Source organism: Dipodomys ordii, unplaced genomic scaffold (assembly GCF_000151885.1).
Source record: "Dipodomys ordii isolate 6190 unplaced genomic scaffold, Dord_2.0 Scaffold94, whole genome shotgun sequence".
In the NCBI taxonomy this organism is placed as follows: Eukaryota; Metazoa; Chordata; class Mammalia; order Rodentia; family Heteromyidae; genus Dipodomys; species Dipodomys ordii.
Genome location: NW_012267310.1, coordinates 1,324,832 through 1,345,916, shown reverse-complemented (window position 1 = coordinate 1,345,916; position 21,085 = coordinate 1,324,832). Strand labels below are relative to the sequence as shown.

Genomic DNA, 21,085 nt, shown 5'->3' with positions numbered 1-21,085 from the left:
TAGCACTCTACCACTTGAGCCATAGCGCCACTTCTGGCTTTTTTCTTTTTGCTTATGTGGTGCTGAGGAATCGAACCCAGGGCCTCAGACATGCAAGGCAAGCACTCTACCACTGAGCCACCTTCCCAGCCCCCACGGACACACTTTGAAAGAAAGCTTTTCCTTGGTTCTTATCGCGGCTAATGAGCCACATATCAATTCATCTACATTCAGGAGGAAGTTTGCTAATAATTTGCAAAGTTGCTAAGCATAGCTGGGCCTCAAGAGTCTTAGAATATAGTAGTGTGTAGTTCACAGAGAATTTGGGTACTGGTAGGAACTTTGACTCAAGTTATCAATAGATGACTCCTTTCTAACCGTCTAACCTGAAGATAGACTTGAGCCAAGTAACTCCTGAAACTTAACTAAACAATATCAAAAGGCTTCCCTTAACAGGTTAACCCTTTGATCCAGCAATTCCACACCTAAAAATTTCACTTTAATAACAAAGGATGGATTTATTAAGAGCTCTCACATATATTTAGAGAAAAACCTTAGCCAGGCACCAGTGGCTCACACCTGTAATCCTATCTACTCTGGAGGCTGAGATCTAAGGATCAGGGTTCAAAGCCAGTCCAGGCAAGAAAGTCCATGAGACTCTTATCTCCAATAAACTACTCAGAAGTGTCACTGTGGCTCAAGTGGTAGAGCACTAGCCTTGAGTACAGAGAGGCTCAGGGAGAGAGACCAGGCCCTGAGTTTAAGACCAGACAAAAAAAACATAAATAAAGAACGATTTTTACTTGAAAAAGTAACAGAGGATATTTCTTAGGAAGAGATACAAATAACCTATAATTGTCCAAAAGAAACACAATGGTAAAAAGTTATTTTCACCCATCAATTCACCTGAAAAACAAAACATTTGTGAAACCTACTTTATCAAGGGTATGGAGGAAATATAATTTGGTACACCATATTTTAAGGATCATCTTTCTGTATAGTAAAATGTATAAAGGCCCATATGCTTTGATGCAGCTATTATATCTCCAAGCATCTATCATATAGAAGTACTTAAACATGTCCAAAATGTATGCAAGAGTACTTATTTCAAATACAATTTGTAGTTATTGAAAATATTACAAACTGAAGCCCCATTACTGGGAAGTTTTACAGAAATTCTGCCACATCAATGCAACCGAACAAGATGCCCCCACTTAAAAGAAAGCAATATATATTTTTACACACACATGAACACACACACACACATATATAATATGGAACAATCACGATGATATATTATTAAATGGAAAGGGCAACTTGTAAAATAATATCTAGTGTAGGATCTTATTTAATAAAATAATTATATGTGTACAATGTACATACACTAGGACATATGCTTTGACTTTCTACCCAATCACCATTATCAAATGAATAACAGCAGTTTATGGTATCTTCCTTTACCCCTTTGCTGCACAATTATATTCTAGTTATGTGTATGTGCATTTTACTGTGTTTAATGTACCAGCATCATTTTGGAAATGGAAAGGGTATTTCTGTACTGCTTTAAATGCTTTTATAAAACAAAATAAAATGATCAGAAATGTCTAAAAAAATCATTCATTTAAAAAAGACTAGCCATAACAATGCTTGATAAGAAATGTACTCATTACCTTGCCCATGTGATTGTAACCCCTCTGTATGGTATTTTCACAATTAAAAAAAAATTCATTTAGCTGTTTGGTCTCGGCGGCAGAATCAAGATGCCGAAGGGAACGTCATCCTTTGGAAAGCGTCGCAATAAGACGCACACGTTGTGCCGCCGCTGCGATTCTAAGGCCTACCACCCTTCAGAAGTCGACGTGTGGCAAATGTGGCTATCCTGCAAAACGCAAGAGAAAGTATAACTGGAGTGCCAAGGCTAGGAGACGAAATACTACCGGGACAGGTAGTATTTCTAATTGTCTATCGCAGGTTAAGGCAAGGATTCCGTGAAGGAACAACACCTAAACCTAAGAGAGCAGCTGTTGCAGCATCCAGTTCATCTTGAGAATTTAAAAGACTAGCCATACAATAAATGTTCTGGTTTAAAAAAAAAACTTATTTAAAAAAGAAAAGACTAGCCATTGGAAGGCAGAGAGAGCAAAGGGAAAGTTTTGAAAAAGTTAAAATGAAGTCTTCGAGAGAGTGTATAGCTGAAGGTTCAAAGACCAATTGCTGCTGCTCCACCCTAAAGTTAAGAATTAGCCACTGGAAGAATGAGCTGGGGAGTCACAAGGACTTCTGTTGACTGCTGGCCTTGATTTAATCTGATCACAACCTTTTCTTTCCACTTTTCTCTCCCAGGGGTAGCTTAAAGGTGTCCACACATTCTTTGTCACCATTCCCATCAAGAGATAGATAACAGCAGATTTCCCGTCCCCTTGGATTAGTTACCTTGCTTTGACTAGTATACTAGGGCAGAATTGACATTGTTCTTATTCTGAGTTAAGCCTTTGAGTATTAGGCCTTTGAGAAACCTAAAAGCCTCCATTGTGTAATTATGAGAAGTCTGTGTCCTGAGACCATCTTGGGAAAACCAAGTTAGCCACATGGAGAAGCTACATATGAAAGAACAGAGGCCCCAGAGATATGACTGTAACTTAACCATGTCAATCCATTCTCAGCCATTCAAGGCACCTAGCCAAGGACCAGGTATGGTAGATCATAAGCCTGCATTCCCCATGGTGTCTCTCCAAATTTTGAACCTACAAGATCATGAACATGCAAAACAGTTCTTATTGCTTTATACCACTGAGTTTGCAGGAGCACTTTGTTCCACAAAAGTAGTCATTGAAATTTTGTGTTGTGTTGGGCGCCAGTGGCCCACGCCTGTAATCCTAGCTACTCAGGAGGCTGAGATCTGAGCATCATGGTTCAAAGCCAGCCCAGGCAGGAAAATCCATGAAACTCTTATTTCCAATAAACCACTCAGAAAACTGGAAGTGGCACTGTGGCTTAAGTGGTAGAGCGCTCACCTTGAGCTGAAGAGCTGAGGGACAGTGCCCAGGCCCAGAGTTCAAGCCCCACAATGGACAAAAAGAAAAAGAAAAAAAAATTCTGTGTTGCTCTTTTTCTCCCTATTTTCTCATGTGCTGCTCTTTTTCTCCCTATTTTCTCAACTCTGATGAGAAGTTACAGAGATGTGTAGTCTGATACAGTGAGCTTTTATTACAACTCCTTGAGTCGCTTTGCTGACCATGGAAACTAACATTCTGACCCAAAAGATGTTCTGTGCCAAACACACAGCTATCTTCTTAGCAACTTCCAACTATGTTTTGTATGAGAGCCAATAGTGCATGGGTGTTTTCAAGCTGGGAATAATTGAGTCATTATTAAATTTGGAAAACCAAATTGCCAGTCCCTGACATCACAAAAGGATTATACTTTTCTGGAACCCATGCTGCAGAAGTTCATCCAAAAGCTGACGGGTCCCTCCAAGACTGGGTCAGCTTCTTCCACCTTGTCCTTCTTCACGCTGATCCAGCCTCTGACTAACATGGAGGGAGAGCATCTGGGAGTCATTGAGCCCTAAATGAAGCAGCGAATGACAAGGGTTATGAGTGTGGGAGTAAGCATAGCCACAGATGTGGTCTTCAGGGATTGTCTGGGTGGCCCCAGGACAGAGTCTTCAACAGGATTTGAATGCAAAGAAATCTCACTGTTTGACTTCTTGCAACAAATGGTGGTTATTCCCTGTCACAATTGCCCTGAAACTTCTCCAAATGATTTTTTTTCTGGCACACTTGAAAAGGAAGTTGCTTGGTTGCCCTGAATCTTTGAAGTCGTCTGTTATTAAGAATCACAGCTTCTGACATATGTCTCTACTATTTACTATGGTCCAGAAATTCAAAAACACTATGTTGATCCAGATGCATTGTTTTTGTTTTTGTTTTTGTGGTGGTGGTGGTGATATTGGTGGTGGTGATGGTGGTGGTGGTGGTGGTGTGTGTGTGTGTGTGTGTGTGTGTGTGTGTGATGTAAACCCAACATTTCCCTGAATTACTTGCAAACTACCAGAAGCTGGAAAAGACAGCAAAGTTGTCGCCCTATAGGTTTCACAGGGAGTAACAGTACAAATGCCTTTTCGAACCTATTCCCTCTTTAGCAACTTGATGATCAAGCTGGTTACACTGCTAAAGAAGAACCTGCAGAAAATATCCCTCATTAGTCTCTATTTAGCTCTTTTTAGCAAGGAATCCTAGCTGGGGATGGCTTGTTCCAGTGGATGCCACATGGAACCCTCAGTAGTTCTTCAGGTTTCCTGAATGTCTGGCTGAAAGGGGACAATCCCGCGCAGTGCCCTTTCTCAAGATACCAAATATATGTTATTTATTTTCTCTCATCCCTCCTTGTGGTTGACCAAGCATTTCGAAAGATCTTCTAGCCAAAAGGAACCTCAGTAAACATCTGCTCCAACTGTCTTACACATGATGAAATGGAAGTCAAGATAGGTCAAATGCTGGGCAGCAAAGCCAACATCAAAAACTTAAATCAAAGAAAAATGAAAGAAAGACAAAAGAAAGAACAAAACCAAAAACCAGGCCATGCAAACTCTCAGGCTTTGCTAGGCTCACAACCATCGTAAATCTATTGCCTCTTGGCCATTTTCTTTCATGGAAGGCAAGGTTAGGAGATTCCACACACACAACAACAACAACTTGAGCCCAGCCTTTGAAGTGGAACAGACTTTGGTTGGAGTTCTAAATCTTCCACCTAGGTGTTGGGTAACCCAAGCACTTTAACCTCTTGGTTTCCTCATTCCATATAAACAAGGATAAAATCACCTACCTCAAACAGGGCTCAAAGGGCTGATAAGATAACTTCTGGGAGGTTCCACATCCTTGCAGTGGTGCTCACAATCATCTTTAATCTCACCTGCCTCGTCCCTTGTACCTTTCAGCTCTGACTTCCCTCAGCCTTTAGCCTTGAGCAAGCAGCAAACTGGCTGTAGGTACCTGCTCTGGGCACAGAAACCCCAAGGGAAAGAAAGTGTCTCTTTGTAGCTCTGTCTTGGAAGTTTGGCAACTTTCCCCCAGAAGTTCTACAGGCAAATTCTCCTCAGTCTCATCTGCCAGAGTTGGGTCATGTGCTCTCTCAAGGAGCCTTGGGAATGAATTTAAACCAAGCAGGCTATTGAAAAAAAGAAACACACAGTTATGGTTAAAAAAAAAACCAACCAATGGCAAAATGGATGTTGAGTAGTCAAGAAATGGTGACAATTGCACTGAATGCCTTCCATTCATTTCTTGGAGTGTGAGTCAGGAAGACATATCTGAAGAGCCATAGATGAGCTTTCTATCATTGTTTTCATAGAAGTAACTTAGAGATTCTCCTCCCTCTCCCCACTGCATTTCACTCTGAGGGAGTTTCCTGATATTTCTGCTATTGCATCTCCCCACCCCTTGCAAAATACATCAACTCGTAGCTATTCAGCCTGGGTGATTCACCAAATATTTAGGCTTCCCCTCACTCCCAGTTGTACTATAATAAAATATCTGATAATAAAATTATTTGTGCATGCAGGGGCTAGCGAATAGATTGACAAAATATGGTAGGTTGCGGAGACTGGTGGCTCACCTCTGAAACCCTAGCTACACAAGAGGCTGAGATCGGAGGGTCCCAGTTTGAAGACAGCCCAGGCTGGCAAGTCCATGAGACTGTTATCTCCAATTAACTACCCCCCAAAAAAGCTGGAAATGGAAGCTGTGGCACAAGTGGAATAGTGGTATCCTTGAGCAAATAAAAGCTCAGGGACAATAAGTACTCTGGCCCTGAGTTCAAGCCCCAGGACTAGTATCTTAAAAAAAAAAACCTATCCATGTGAGTAGTACCTTCAATTTTAGTTTTTATTCAGATCTCATGTGAGCCTCAACACCTAAGAAAAATGAGCATCAAGTTGAGGTGAACTGACTGCTATGAGTAGAATGAACCCTGATAAGCATGTGCATTTTCTTGTAGGCATTGCCACAAGGAATCCTAGGTAGAAATTTGGCATATGTGGCAATCACAAGCAAAAAAAAAAACAAAGATAATTGAAGCCAGGTACAGTGGTTCAAGCCTATAATCTTAGTTACTAAGAAGGTTGGGATTGGGAGAATCTAGGTTCAAGGCCAATCTGGGAAAATGAGGGTTGAGATCCCATCTCGACCAATCAAAAGCTGGGCATAATAGTGTACACTTGTTATCCCAGCTACATAGGAAGCTTCAGTAGAAAGAGCATGGTCCAGGCCTGCCTGGGGAGAAAGTGAGATCTACTTGAAAAAACAAGGAAAGCAAAAAGGGCTGGGAGTGTGGCTCAAGTGGTTAGCCTGCCTAGCAAGCAGTTTCAACCCCAGTAGTACCATATATATATATGTAATTAGTACCAATTAAATTGTGGGGATTTTATAGTCCAAACCCCAGGATGCCCATTCTTTCTGGATATGTCCATTTCCTGATCCAAAATCTTCCTAGAAGCACATACAAAAGCATCCTCAGTTCAAAGTAGAACTTTTCATGTATTTAGTAAACATTTATATAGCAATTGCCATGTGGCAGGCATTGTGCAATGTGCTTTTCACATTCATTCACTTAATTCCCTTTAGCTCTATCTCCTTAGAGGCATCCCAATATCCTGAGGTCATGCATGTTCAACAAAAGCTCTGTATGACTTATTCCACTAGCAATCCAGCAAAACAGTCCAGCGTTAGGAGTCAGATCAAACTTTCAGGCACAAATCCATTCCAGAATTAGCCATCTTTTGGCTTTAGTACACACAGCCTTTGTTTTATTAAAAGCCATTTATGCCCAAATTACCCAGCCAGGACATATATATGTACACAAATCACACACTGCAAACTACAATTGCTTGCAGAGAATTGTGAATTGTCCTAGACTTATTATAGAACACAGTCCTTTTGTAATTCCTTTTCCTATTGTGACAGATTATAACCTTTCTTAAAATGGGAAGGAGCTTTCTGCTCCAAGTTTAAGAAGGCCAAAGGGCATTGGTTGGTATTGCTTTTGTGTCAACATTCTTAATCTTCCTGTTGGGATTTTAAATAGCAGGTCAGCCATGCAAATTATAAACTGCACTGTGTAAAAGTCCCTGTGAAGTACTGCCATTTGTGAGAAGACAGGCTTTCTGACAGCCAAGAAGTCATCATATGTCTCCCTTGCTTTTCATGTGACAGTAATTAGTATCTAGCCTCTGAACTGTTTATTTCCACAGCCGAGAAGACGACATTTATAACAGGTTCCAGCCGAAAACCATTACTGTTTGCAATATCCGATTCTGCTTTCCAGTATGGAAGGATAAAGCCTTCAAAGGGTAAAAGCAGAGACTGTACGAATGTGGTCTTCCATTTAATAGCTTAGAATAATGCTTTAAAGGATGATGCAGTCATATGCTTCATATTCTTACAAAACCAAGTCATAGTTTATTATAGACTTGATTGACAACATACCACTAGATGCCTTTTTCTTCCTTAGCTTCTTTTCTTCCTAAAAATTTTCCATACATATAATAAACCAATAAAATTACTGCTTCTCACGCTTCAGAACACTAGAGAAAGTCCCATTGGAGTCTAAGAAATTGAGCATATTTGAAAACATGACAAAATTGGTTAGAAATAAATTGCCTTCAGTTAAATAGATTACAAATAGACACTCTTCTATAAAATTTCAGATGAAGAACATTAATTCCCTGCTTCAAACTGTCTATACCAGTGTATCTCAGATATTATCATTAGCTTCTTGGTTGAGTGTCAATAACTCACACCTGTAATCCTAGCTATTAGAGAGGTAGAGACTTTGAGGATCATGGTTCAAAGCCAGCCTGGGCAAAGAGTTCATAAGACCCCATTTCAACCAACATATAGGCACACTGGTATATGACTATCACTCCAACTGCAGCCAAAAGCAGACATAGAAGGATCATGGTGTAGGCCAGGCCAGTCCAATGGGGCCCTATGTCAAAAATAACCAGAACATAAAAGGGCTGGAAGCATGACTCAAGCACTAGAGTAGCTGCCTAGCAAGTATGAAACCCTGAGTTCAAAACCTACTACCACCAAAAAGGAAAAGGAAAAGGAAAAAGAAGACTTACTAAACCTAAATTTCTATGTCGCCCCAGGAAATCTGACTCAGTAGATCTGGCTGGGTAGAGTCCAGGGTTCTGCAAGTGATATCTGAAACCACCCTTGGAATAGTACTGATCTATAACACAGTCTAGTCAGCAAAGATTGAAATCCCATCTTTGGAGAGTTCTTTCCTGGGGAAAGAACAATGTAATTAAGAAACCAACTGGCATTGTGAACTAGAGCTATTATGAATTTGGGCAGCAAGCTTCCTTTGCTACCTTGTGCTCCAGCTGAAGACATCTGTCTTGCCTTTAAGAAGTATCCAATCTAGACATGAGCATAAATCACAAGGCAAACTATAACAAGGCTGCTCTGCTCTGGGATAAATGCAAAGTTCTATGAGGCTCATAGGTTCAGAGAAGAATAAAGTAGGGATCAATAACCAGGGAATGGGGAGAGAAAGCTCACAGTGGTTTGCGAGATACTTTACAGTTCACCAGAAAACTTTCATATAATCTCACTTTTCCTGTAAAACAGTCTTCTGAAGCTCTATAGATATGACTTTCTCCCTTTTGTAGATGAAAAAGAAAACAAAGGCTGAGTGCTAAACTAATTTTCCGAAGTTGCATTACAAATGAGTATGATTTTAAGTGGTGGAGCTAAGATGAAGGGAGTCCCCAGATGAAGAAACAGCAGGGGAAGAGAAAGGAAATACTAGTTTCTGGTGCCAATGGAATTATGCAGAGTAAATGACTGGCATTTCTCGACCACTTAATTATGTCAGGCACTGTATTAAGAACCTTATGTGTTACTTCATGTAACTCTAAACACAATCCCATAAAATCAGTGTTATTATTATTATTATTATTATTACACAGAAGAAAAACTGAGGCACAGAGGAGTTAAAGTAACAGGTCCCATATTACATACTAATGAGAGGCTCTGCCAAACTGGAGCCCTGAGCTAGGCACTGATGGCTCATGTCTGTAATCCTAGCCACTCCAAAAGCTAAGATCTGAGGCCCATAATTCAAAGCCAGCCTGGCCAGACAAATCCATAAGACTCTTATCTCCAAATAACCCGCAAAAAGCCAGAAATGGAGGTATGGTTCAAGTCATAAGTGGAAAAAACCAAGCGAAAGCATAAAGCCTTGAGTTCAAGACCCAGAATTGCTGCAGAAAGGAAAAAAAAAAGCAAACTTGGGTCCAGGAGTTGGAGTTTTAAGAGAGAGCTAGAAGCATGACTCAAACCTAAAACTTGGGCGGTAGAGGTTAGACCTAATGGGTTAGAAAATGGTCTCAATTATCTACCTAAGAAAGTTGGACTTGATGGTAAACAAAGAGGTGTCAGTGAAAATGTTTCTGTTTTAGGTATGAGAGAAAAGATCAGAGATGTGTTGTAGAATGTTATCTCTGGGAACAGTAGCTAGGCTAGGTTTAGAAAGGAACAGAGAAGTAAATGGATTATAGCTGCCAGAATTCACATTAGATCTGGGGCTACAAGGGTGTGATAGGCCCCCCCAGCAAGTACTGAATCACAGGAAGATGGAAAGAAGGCTCAAGAATTGATATTAGCCTGCACTGGTGGCTCACGCCTGTAATCCTAGCTACTCAGGAAGCTGAGATCTGAGGATCACGGTTCAAAACCAGCCCAGGCAGGAGTGTCTGTAGACTCTTATCTCCAATTAACCACCACAAAACCAGAAGTGGCGCTGTGGTTCAAGTGGTAGAGTGCTTGCCTTGAGCCAAAGAGTTCAGGGACAGTGCCCAGGCCCAGAGTTCAAGCCCATGACCAACACAAAAAAGAAAAAAAAAAGAATTGCTATTATACGCAAGAGGGCCCACTGTAGAATGACAGCACAAACAGCTTTATGAGTTGAGCACCTCTCCAACAGAAGCCAGAAGTCCTTACATTATTTGCGATACTTTATAGTTTGCTACTGAGGTTTGTATTGTTTCACCTTGCCTTTGAGTCTGTGAGACAGATGTTACCTGTCTTATGTAGTATATGAAGAAGCAAACGCTCCATAAGAAAAAAATGATATGTCATTTGCAGGAAAATGGATGGACCTGAAATACATATTCAGCAAAGTAAGCCAGGCTCAGAAGGATGAAGGTCAGAAGTTATCTCTCATCTGTAGATGTTAGACCTAAAATATAAACACTTATATAAATGTATATGCAGTCATAGGCATATATATATATGATCAACCTGATTAAATATGGTATTTATAAGTGTGAGGTTCCATGATGAAATCACTTAGAAAAATTTACATGCGGTTTAACAGAAAGAATATTAGGAAGTTGAAGGGAAGGGAGTGAATGGAGAGGAGGACAGAGATCAAGTAGAGTCTAATATTTGATGTACATGTATGAAAATGGACCGAGGAAAGTCAAAGAGACTAGTAAGGGAAGGGAAAAGGGAAGGAGAGTGAAAAATGGAGCGAGTGATTCTGATCAAGATGCATTGTATCCAAAATGGACATGTTAAACAAAATACTCTTGTACTACTAATTGATGCTGAGAGACAGAGAGAGAGAGACAGAGAGAATGGCTCAGAGGATCATATTTTATATATGTATATGATTATATATGATAATATATATGGCTACAAAGCCAGAAATTTAGAGACAAGGAATATTGTTCAGAATTTCTATTTCCCTGAAAGCAAATGTGGGTACATTTCACTATGTGGCTGAGACAGAACTGATGGTAGTTCCTGGTGGTAGCAGGTCGTAGGGCCCTGCCAGGTGTTTGTAAAAAGAGGCTTCTGGGATCAAAAAAGATTAGCTTAAATTGAGTTGTCATCTGAAGACAACGTCTGCTAATGCATGTGTGTGTGTAGCAATGCACTGGTCAAAGTCTGCAATGCATGTGTTCACAGCAAAGCTATTTTTAAAGGGGGAGGAGATTACAGAATACATCATTGGCCTAGAGGACAATATTGGCATGTGGAAACTTTTGTTTTTTGTAAAAATCCTTATTATCCATAGAGTATGGTGTGTAAAACCCTTCCCTAAGGAAATTATTCTCAGCATAGTGATCAAATGATTGCTTATTGGACTGAGAAATTAATCTTCTGGATGTTTTCAGTACCTCTATATTTTGTGTGAGGCCTAATGGTAGAGCATAGAATAAAAGGTAGACACACACATACACACACACACACACACACACACACACATACACACACACATACACACAAATATCCCTTACTGTCTCAAATTGTTCTACAAACTCACTACCTGAACTCAGACACCAGATAGATTTAGGAATCTAATTATGTATACTTATCTCAAGGAATAAACATATTCCTTTACTTCCTTGGAATGAAATATAAAAGTAAACCTTCATAGAAATATGTTACATTACCGATTGCAAAACAGGTTTTGACCAGTTACCCAATTGCACATTCTCATCTTTCTTTACTCATCTCTTTGTTGCAAAAGTGAGCAAACCACATTTTCCAGACTACCTTTCCTGTTGGCCTCTGGTTAGGTTTTGCCCTAGGGAAAGAATGACAGGAGATTGGAAGGTAGAAGCAGAGGAAGAGATATTTTCCTCCTGGTTCTGGCAGAATCTCTGACTCAGCAGATGGTCTTCTATTTTTCCAGCAGCTGCGGTGATGGACAATTGCTGCTGCCAACACTGAGCACCACAGTGATATTAGTAGCTCTGACATCATGGGCAGCTACAGGCTCCAGTAGCCTTTGGTGGTTTGAGGAGTGACTAGATTTCAAAAGCAGCAGCTGTGAATGATCTCAGTGAAGACAGGCTTCTGGGCTGTGGAGTAACATCACCTCTTTCTTTCTGCCCCTTCAGTACTTGCAATGGTTCCTCCAGCCCCCAAGGGGCTTCCTATAATGACTACTTTTGCCTTTCCCCACCTTTCCCTTTTTGCTCCTTCTATCTTGACAACTTCCAGTTTTGAAGTCCTTCTGAAGTACCTAGAGTGGATTCTGTTCCTGATTGATCACTAAATGGCAATTCTCACAACCAGTTTCCCATGCTATTGCCACTTCTCTTTTTTTTTTATTTTATTTTATTTGTGAACATACTGTACAGAGGGGTTACAATTGCATGGGCAGGATAATGCGTACATTTCTTACCAAGCATTGCAGCCTCCTCCTCTTCCCAGCCTCCCCCCTCCCCACATCCCAATCACCCTCCCACCCCCTTCCCTCCCCCAACCCCCCCCCCAACCGACGTTGTAAAGCTCGTTTTGGACATGACAACTTGTACTTCTCATTGTTGCATCAGATCCACCTGTATCCTTAAACAACTGGTTTTTCCCCATCTCCTCCACAAGTTATACTGACATCAAATATAGTGAAAGCAGGGGTTATACTGTGGGGGAGGGACATACAAAGCAACAAAGAGATAATCTTATAAATGCGTTAGAAACACATGCATGAAAGAAAAAACATTAAAATACATATCTAAGGGTTCATTTTCCTGACATCACATTATCTGACCTTTTCCGCTTGACTCGTACATATACTAGATATTGCAAATAAGGGAAACCATGGGACCTATGTTTCTTTGGGCCTGGCTTACTTCACTTAATATAATTTTTTCCAAGTTTTTCCATTTCCTAGCAAATGGGGCAATGTCATTCTTTCTGATGGAGGCATAGAATTCCATTGTGTATATATACCACATTTTCTTGATCCATTCATCTACTGAGGGGCATCTGGGTTGGTTCCATATCTTAGCTATGGTAAATAATGCTGCAATAAACATAGTTGTGGTGGTAGCTTTAGTGTGGTCTTGTTTGTAAGCATTTGGGTAAATGCCCAAAAGTGGGATTGCTGGGTCATAGGGGAGTTCTATGTGAAGTCTTTTGAGGAACCTCCATACTGCTTTCCATAGTGGTTGGACAAGTTTACATTCCCACCAACAATGAAGTAAGGTTCCTTTCTGTCCACATCCCCTCCAGCATCTGTTGTTATTAGAGTTCTTGATTTTTGCCGTTCTTTCTGGGGTGAGGTGATATCTCAATGTTGTTTTGATTTGCATTTAATTAAACCCCCCAACAACAAATCCCCAAAGAAACAACTGCCCAATAAATAAGTGGGCGAAAGACTTAAAGAGAAACTTCTCTGAAGAAGAAAGAAGGATGGCCAATAGACACATGAAGAAATGTTCAACATCCCTAGCCATAAAAGAAATGCTATTGCCACTTCTTATTTTTATTTTCTTTCTTCCAAAGAGCTGTTTCTTAGAATCTATTAGTTGCACAAAGGGGCATTATGATGTAGTCATACATGCATAAAGAGTATCTTGTTCAAATGCACCTTCTCCATCTCTCTCCCTCATTCTTCCTCCCCCTTCTTAAAAACAATTCCAGCAGGTTTCATTGTTCTATTTACATGTATGTATACATACTTTGTTCACTCTCCTCCTTCCCATTGGTACCCATCTCTAACCAGGAAGGTGAAAGACCTCTCCAGTGGAAACCATAAAACCTTGAAGAAAGAAATTGAAGAATGTGATTTTTAGTTCATAGAAAAATATACCTCTTAAATGACTTGACATGAAAGGTACATCATGGATCATGTGGTTTTCTTCACTGTGACAGTAATGCAAGCATCTCAGTTTGAAAAACAAGAAATTCCAAGTGTCACCTGAGACTACCTCACCAAAGAACTAACTCTTCTTGTTAGAAAGCAAACTCAAGGAAGCAGCTTGGGTAAAGGAGAAAATATGTAGGCTTTGAAACTAGACAGGCTAGCTCTCAGAGATGTTTTATTAGCTATATGACTTAGGACCAATTTATAAACCTCTCTGAGGTTAGTGTGTCTATAAATTGATGCTAGGAATCTCTACCCTATCAAGTTGATGTGAAATAAAGTGTTTAGGAAAGTCTAGATGCTTATGAAATGGAGAGTTGCTGCTGCTGTTAGCTTTACAGCTTTTCTTGGTTGCTTCCTAAGATCCTCCTTTCTATAGCTATGAGAATGAAAATGAACCATCAGCCCACTCCTATATCCATTATTAATTGAGAATTGCTTCTGATCAGGAAAAATATAGGAAACCTTAAGCGAAGTGATTGACTTTTAGTCAACTTTAATCTCACCTGACAGGATCCTGTTTTATGAAAGGGATCAATAGTGGCACCTCTATAACCATTGTGATTTGTTCTTCCTCTCTTGTTGCTTTCTTAAATTCCACAGCACCAAATAATATCTGAAAACCTAGGAGCAGCTTCTGCCAAGGAGGTTATGGTATACATACACTTTTTCCAAAGTTGTATGTATAAATCTAAAGCTAAAACTACCTTGCCTGTGCTACATTTGACAATGGCAAAAACTTTAATAAAAGAGGCAGTTTTGAGCCTCAAACCTCTGGGGGGGTGAGATTTTTTTCTTTTGTCCCCAGGTAAAAGTTTCCGTTATTATTAAAAGCTATAAAAGTCATAATAATAACAGTCAAGAAAGGCATATGAGACCAAGATACTACATTTAAAGTACCTATACCAGAAATGAACTTTACAACTTTGAAGGGGGGAGTGAGGAAGGTGGGGGAGGGAAGGGATAGTGGAAGAACAACCAGGGAGGGGTAACAATGCTTGACAAGAAATGTAGTCATTACTTTACTCATATAACTGTAACCCCTCTGTACAGCATCTTTACAATAAAAAATAGAGTACATTTGATTGGTAATACAGATAATCTGCAATTTAGGATAAGGTTATATCCTTAGAAGCCCCTCATAGGTTGGAAACGGTGTAAGTTTAAAATGCATTATTCTACCAAACATCATAGTACATTAGCAGCCCAATATGTTAGTAATCTTCCATTGTGATCATGCAGCTCACTGAGAGATTCAAGGTACTCTCTTGTAAGAGAGAGTACCTTACTGCATATCACTAGTCTAGTTCAAGAAAAAAAATCAAACTTCAAAAGCCAAAGCATGATTTCTATTGCATGCGTATTGCTTTTACCAAGTTGAAATGTCATACATTGAACCATCTATACTGACATTTGTGAGACAGAGTGTGGTCTCCAGATGTTTGAAGTCTCCTGTCTTTCTTCTTCTCTTATTATCTCCACAGTATCTCTTCATCATGAAACACTCACTGGGCTAGTGTCAACAGATTCTGTTTTAAGTAAATAATAATAAATGAGGAAGAATATGATCTTGGATCTTAAAGCTTTCTTTGAAAGCATTGCAATGTCACTAGTCATTCAGAAAAAGGAAAAAGAGGGCCTGGTACACTTAAAAATAGCAAGTACTTAGTTTACAAAGCAATATAATTTTTATAGGCATGAATGTTTATTTACAAATGTAATTAGAATATCTGCATCAATTTTTCAGTAGTCCAGAATTTCCACTTAATTAATCATTTTAGTCAGTTTAGGGATGACACAAGAAAATTTGCTTATTCAAGGAATAAATACTTGTTGAGCACTGTTTGTTGAGTCTAATGTGGTAAGTAGGTCTAAGGGGCTAAATGGCAGTTCACAAAAGATAAGTACACCTAGAATTTGTGGGGGGAAAAAACCTTACTTGGGAAAAAGAATCTAGGCAGATTTAATCAGGGTTAAGCTCCTGAGATAAGGTCATCCTGAATTAGGGTAGATCGTTAAGTTCAGTGGTTGTTCTCTTAGGAGACAGAAAAAGAAGATTCAGAGATACAGAGAAAAAGGGCATGTGAAGATGGGACAGAGATTGGAATGATGTTGCCAGAAGCCAAGGAATGCAAGGCACCACCACAAGCTAGAAGAGACAAGAAAGGAGTCTTTCTTAGATCCAATCAAAGGAGCATAACCCTGATAACACCTGGCCTTCAGGACAGTGAGATAATAAATTATGGGTTGTGTTGAGGGGAAAGGCAGGGTATGGATTGTTTTTGTGTTTTTCTGAGACCTGATCTCACTTTGTAGTTCAGGCTGTTATTTCTTACCTCAACCTCCCAAGTGGTAGGATTACAGGAATGCACCACGATGCTTAGCTTCCCTATTGTTGTAAGACACCACATTCATGGTCATTTGTTGTGGCAGTCCTTGGAAAGTCACACAGCAAACACTGGTCAAATAACACAAAATAAATATAAAATTCCAACTGTGTTAAATGCTGTGATAGAAAGTATAGTGATGTAACAAAAGCAAATGCCCCAGGGATTTGACCTCCTCAGGAAGATCAGTGCGTGATCTGAGTTGGTAAAAGGGAAGTGGTAAGTGCTCTTGGAACAGTACATCAAAAGTCCCTGTGAAAAAAGACTGCATGATACTGAGGGCTGAAAAACAGGGGAGAGGGTCAGAGAAGGAAACTTTTTTTTTTTGCCAGTTCTGGGCTTGAACTCAGGGCCTGGGCACTGTCCTTAAAACCTCTCTATGCTCAAGGTTAACGTTCTACCACTTGAGCCACAGCACCACTTCTAGCTTTTTCTGTTTATGTGGTACTGAGGAATCGAACCCAGGGCTTCATGCATGCTAGGCACACCCTCTACCACTGAGCCACATTCCCAGCCCCCTGAAGGGAAACTTTTAAGATGAACTTAAGCTTTCAGGATGAATTTAGGTCAACTCACCTACACCACACCATGTAAGGATTTTGGACTCTAAGATAAACAATGAAGAAGGAATTCAAATACATTAAGTTCAAAGGATGAAAACGATCCTATGAATTCCATACAAGTAATTAGATAGTTGTTTTAAGAAGCTCTAAATATAAGAATCACTGAAGATGGCATACATACATACAGCTTTACCGATTTATTGGCAATATTCATTTACTCACGAGTCTCCCTGGACAGATTTAAGATGTTAACTTTGTGAATGTTTTTCCTTGATTTCTTACTTATGTAGAAATTGTTACCTATAATTTTCTATTTCAATTGCCTTTTCCCCCCATTTTACATTTTGTGCTCTCTAGTGGCTTTCTTGCTCATAGCTGGCACTCTACCACTTGAGCAAGGCCTCAAATCCAGCTTTTTCCTTCTTAGAGATAAAGTCTCACAGACATTTCTGCCTTGGCTGGCTTCAAAGCTTAGTCTTCTAGGTCTCAGTCTCATGAGAAGCTGGGATTACAGATATGAACCACCAGTGCTTGGCCTCTAATTCTTGCTAAAAAAAAGAACTGAAATACACTTACAAGCATTCAGATAGCAGAAGCCTCCTGGAGCTTTACTTTCTGAGATCTTTTACAGGTTTCTTACTCGTAGCTAACTGAACAGCAATTTTCTTTATAGCAACTTGCCTTTATTGAGTCTTCCAAAACATTCGACCTAATTTTCATAGGAAAAAATAACTCCTTGAATTATGAATGTGTTCATGTTTCATCAACTTATATAATACTTCATTAAATTATGTAATTATTTCAAAAACAGACTAAAACAGGTTAGGGAGTCTTGGTAAACATACAACCTCACAGAAATCTGTGAGCATCCTAAGTATGCCAGCAATAAACAGTCAGTGAACTGATTATGTATTTTGCAGAGGGACTAATGGGAAGCACTAATATATTCAGTAGGTTAAATGGGTGCCAGTTAAGAAAACTATTAGTTTTTAAGGAGGATGAATTTTATGTGGAGAGGAGGCCCACCCGAGCAGTATATATCTATGTATCATGGTAAGGAAAAGGATGCAATGCAATTTGGGAGGTATCTGCATGTCTTCATTCTTTCAGACATAGTTTCTTTAGCTATAACAAGTTACCAAAGACCAGGCAGATTATGAAAATGTTGGTTGCTCAGAGTTGCAGATATTGGCAAGGTCAAGACTAAGGGACCAGCTGATTTGGTGTCCGGTTAAATCCCACTTTCTCACAGATGGTACTTTTTACTGAATCCCTACATGATAGAAGCAGGTGATGAGCCCTTCTGGCCTCTTTTATGACAATATTAATTCCTTTTATGATGACTCCAGCCTCATGATATAATCATCTCCCAAAGGCTCCATTTATTAATATTATCACGTGGGAGATTAGGTTCCATCATACAAATGGGAGGGGGGCTGGTCACACAAACATTGAGACAATAGTAAGAGGTAAAAGTGACAAGTTGGTAGATTAAATCTGTTACCGAAGTTTCAAAGATGCTTCCAAATTACTAGTTGCAAAACTGGATGAATATATGCCCCTTGGGTTAGATTCTGCCAGAATTAGACTAAGTTTGACGTGAATTCAGGATATGATGAAATACCTTTGATAACCAGAGGGTATCTAGAGAGCAGAGGAGACATCAGAGCTAAAGTTTAACATGAAAATATGATCAATCGAATACTGCAACAATAGATTCACATAGCAACAGTCAATCAGTAACAGTTGTGCTATGATTAAACTTCATTAGCTGCTGCTAATATCACATCTGCACAAAAATTGCTATAGCAATTTTGTATTACATATGTAATCACATGGTATTACATTGCCAATATTTAATAGCCTGATTGGAAGGACACACACCCATTTCATAGGTGGCAAAATTTCAGAAACTCTAATTTATCCTCTTTTTCAAATCTACTCATTAATTGAATTAGTAGCATTTACTGAGAGCTCTCTAAATGCTGACTTCTCTCTTAAGTCTCTCTTAATTGATCACGTGTGTTTTTTATCTATTTGATATTTTAAAAGATTCTTTGTGAGTACGCGTGTGCATGCATGTGTGCCTGTGCGTGTGTGTGTGCACGCGTACATGCATGCACGTGCTGATCCTGGGATATGAACTAAGGGCCTAGGCGCTGTCTCTGAGCTTTTGTGCTTAAGGCTGGCACTCTTATCACTTGAGCTACAGCGCCACTTCTGGCTTTTTGCTGGTTAATTGGAGATAAGAGTCCCAGGGTCTGTTTTGGCCAGGCTGGCCTTGAACCACCATGAGTCTCAGATCTCAGCCTCCTGAATAGCTAAGATTACAGCTATGATCCACAAGTGCCTGGCTTAAAAGGATTCTTTACAATAGAAATTGTTTTAAAAGGATGAGGAAAAGGAAGAGAGAGGAATGGAAACATGATAGAGGGAGTGAATAGACACAAAAGGCACCACACACATGTATGGAAATAGCAAAATGAATTGGTACCCATCACCACTACACCATAGTGCCACCCACAAAAGAGGGCATCAACACTGAGGACTTACAAACACAACATCCTCCAGAATCTCCAATGGTCCTATTGCCTCTTTAACTGTTTTCAATCTGTGTGCTGCTGGCTCACAGAGTTCTCTCGCTGGCACAATAAGGCCAATAAGGAAACTATGAAGAAGAAAGCCTCTTTAAAGAGATCCTTACATCATCTTTCAAGTATGTAGAAGGGGGAAATATATGCAAAATAATCCAAACTGTCTCCAGAACCTTCTAAAAGCTTTAGCAATATGAGGCACTTGACATCTCCAAGAAAATCTTTTATCTCTGAGATATTGAAGACGTCACACACATGAGTGTGTTAATACCAAAGAACTTGTTTTTGTTATCAGGCGACTGAAGCATCATTCTTTACTAAGAAATATTTTACAGATTTCATCACTCCTGGTCATAAATTATGTATTTTTAAGTTGCTGTTGTTCAACTGAAGAGTCAGTCAGACAATTACTTTTACAGAGACATAACTTGACAGTGATTTAATATCACGAACTTCATTGTGCCTGTTCTGATTAAGTTTGTCATTTGAAAATAAAATGGCTGGAGGAAATTGAATTCATCTTGTACAGAAAAAAATATAATAAAATTTCATTCACTCCTATACAGTCCTGGGTGAGGCTCAAAAGTCACTTTTCTTCGGTCTCAAAAACTTTAAATTGTATTAATATCTACCCCTCCTTTTTCTGTTTTTCTTTTTATTTATTGTCACCTTCTATCTACTTTATCCATCTTATCCTGCTCCTCCTTCTATGCTGTCATCTTCCTTTCCATCTCCTTTTCTTTATTGTTCACATTTCCCCAAAGTATTGAATCAAGAACATAGATGGTCTCAACTTTTGCTGTGAGTATAAAGCAGCAATTGGCAAAATACAGTCAGCTGTCTACATCCCACCCTCTTCCTGTTTTCTACAGACCATGTTTTGTTAGAACACAGTCAAAATTATTTGTGTATTGTCTCATGGCTACTTTCGTGGTCCAACAGCAGAGACTGAATAGTAGCAATTAAGACCACATGACCCTCGAAACCAAAATATTTATCTCTAGCCCTTTCCAGGGGAAAAAATGCGTTGACCGAGTGTGGTGCTTAGGATATTTCAGCCGCGTTTCCTGGGTCTTTGGTGGGAGGATTTCTCTCTCTAACCCAGAATCCTACATCACAGTTTTGCCACCTTGAAGCCCTTGAGAAGTCACATCTTTGCTCCAGTTCTTTCGCTTGCAAAATCAGTTCTTTTTAGTCATTCTTGTCCCTATTTCAAAAGGTCATGGATGACCACAGGGTAAAATTAAAATTGAAATACTGCTGAATAAAGTATTGAAATACTCTAAGTTCAGATTTCAAAGGAGTGTTGTTATGGACACCATCATGAAAACAACCACAGAATTAAATATAGTTTCAACTTGCAGTATCAGAATTGGTGTATTTCTTTTTAAGTGTCCACCCACCTTTCTCTGTCACCAAATGAGAGAACTCTCTTGGGAAAAGGGTGCGTGTGGCCAGCTGTATATTCACCCCCAGTAGGAACAATTTGGTGGCTGAGTCCACTGACAAGAGTTCCTGAGCTAAGCACCAATGTTCGATCCCATAGCACGCTGCCAAAGGATGACAGTAGCCAGGGCTGCTTTCAGTTTATTCTTTGGCTACTGTTTGCTCAAGATGTTCCCAGCTTTGTATTTTTGGCTGAGGCTTCCACACTGCCTGTTATACCTTCAATTTATGAAGCATGGTCTTGTCCTCCAAGCTGTTTAAGAACAACATCATTTCTCCTCACTCTGATCTAGCAAGATAATAGCCTTGGGAAAGCACAGAAATAGTCTTTTTTTATTGTAAAGATACTATACAGAGGGTTACAGTTACATGAGTGAGGTAATGAGTACACTTCCTCTTGAACCTTGTTAGCCCCTCCATTGTTTTCCCCCTACCATCCCCTCCC

General features: G+C 39.7%; 1 pseudogene; it reads left to right on the top strand.

The window, feature by feature from the left end:
• Positions 1–1,721: 1,721 nt before the first annotated feature.
• On the top strand, positions 1,722–2,075 carry LOC105993290 (annotated as a pseudogene).
• The last annotated feature ends 19,010 nt before the right edge of the window (positions 2,076–21,085 follow it).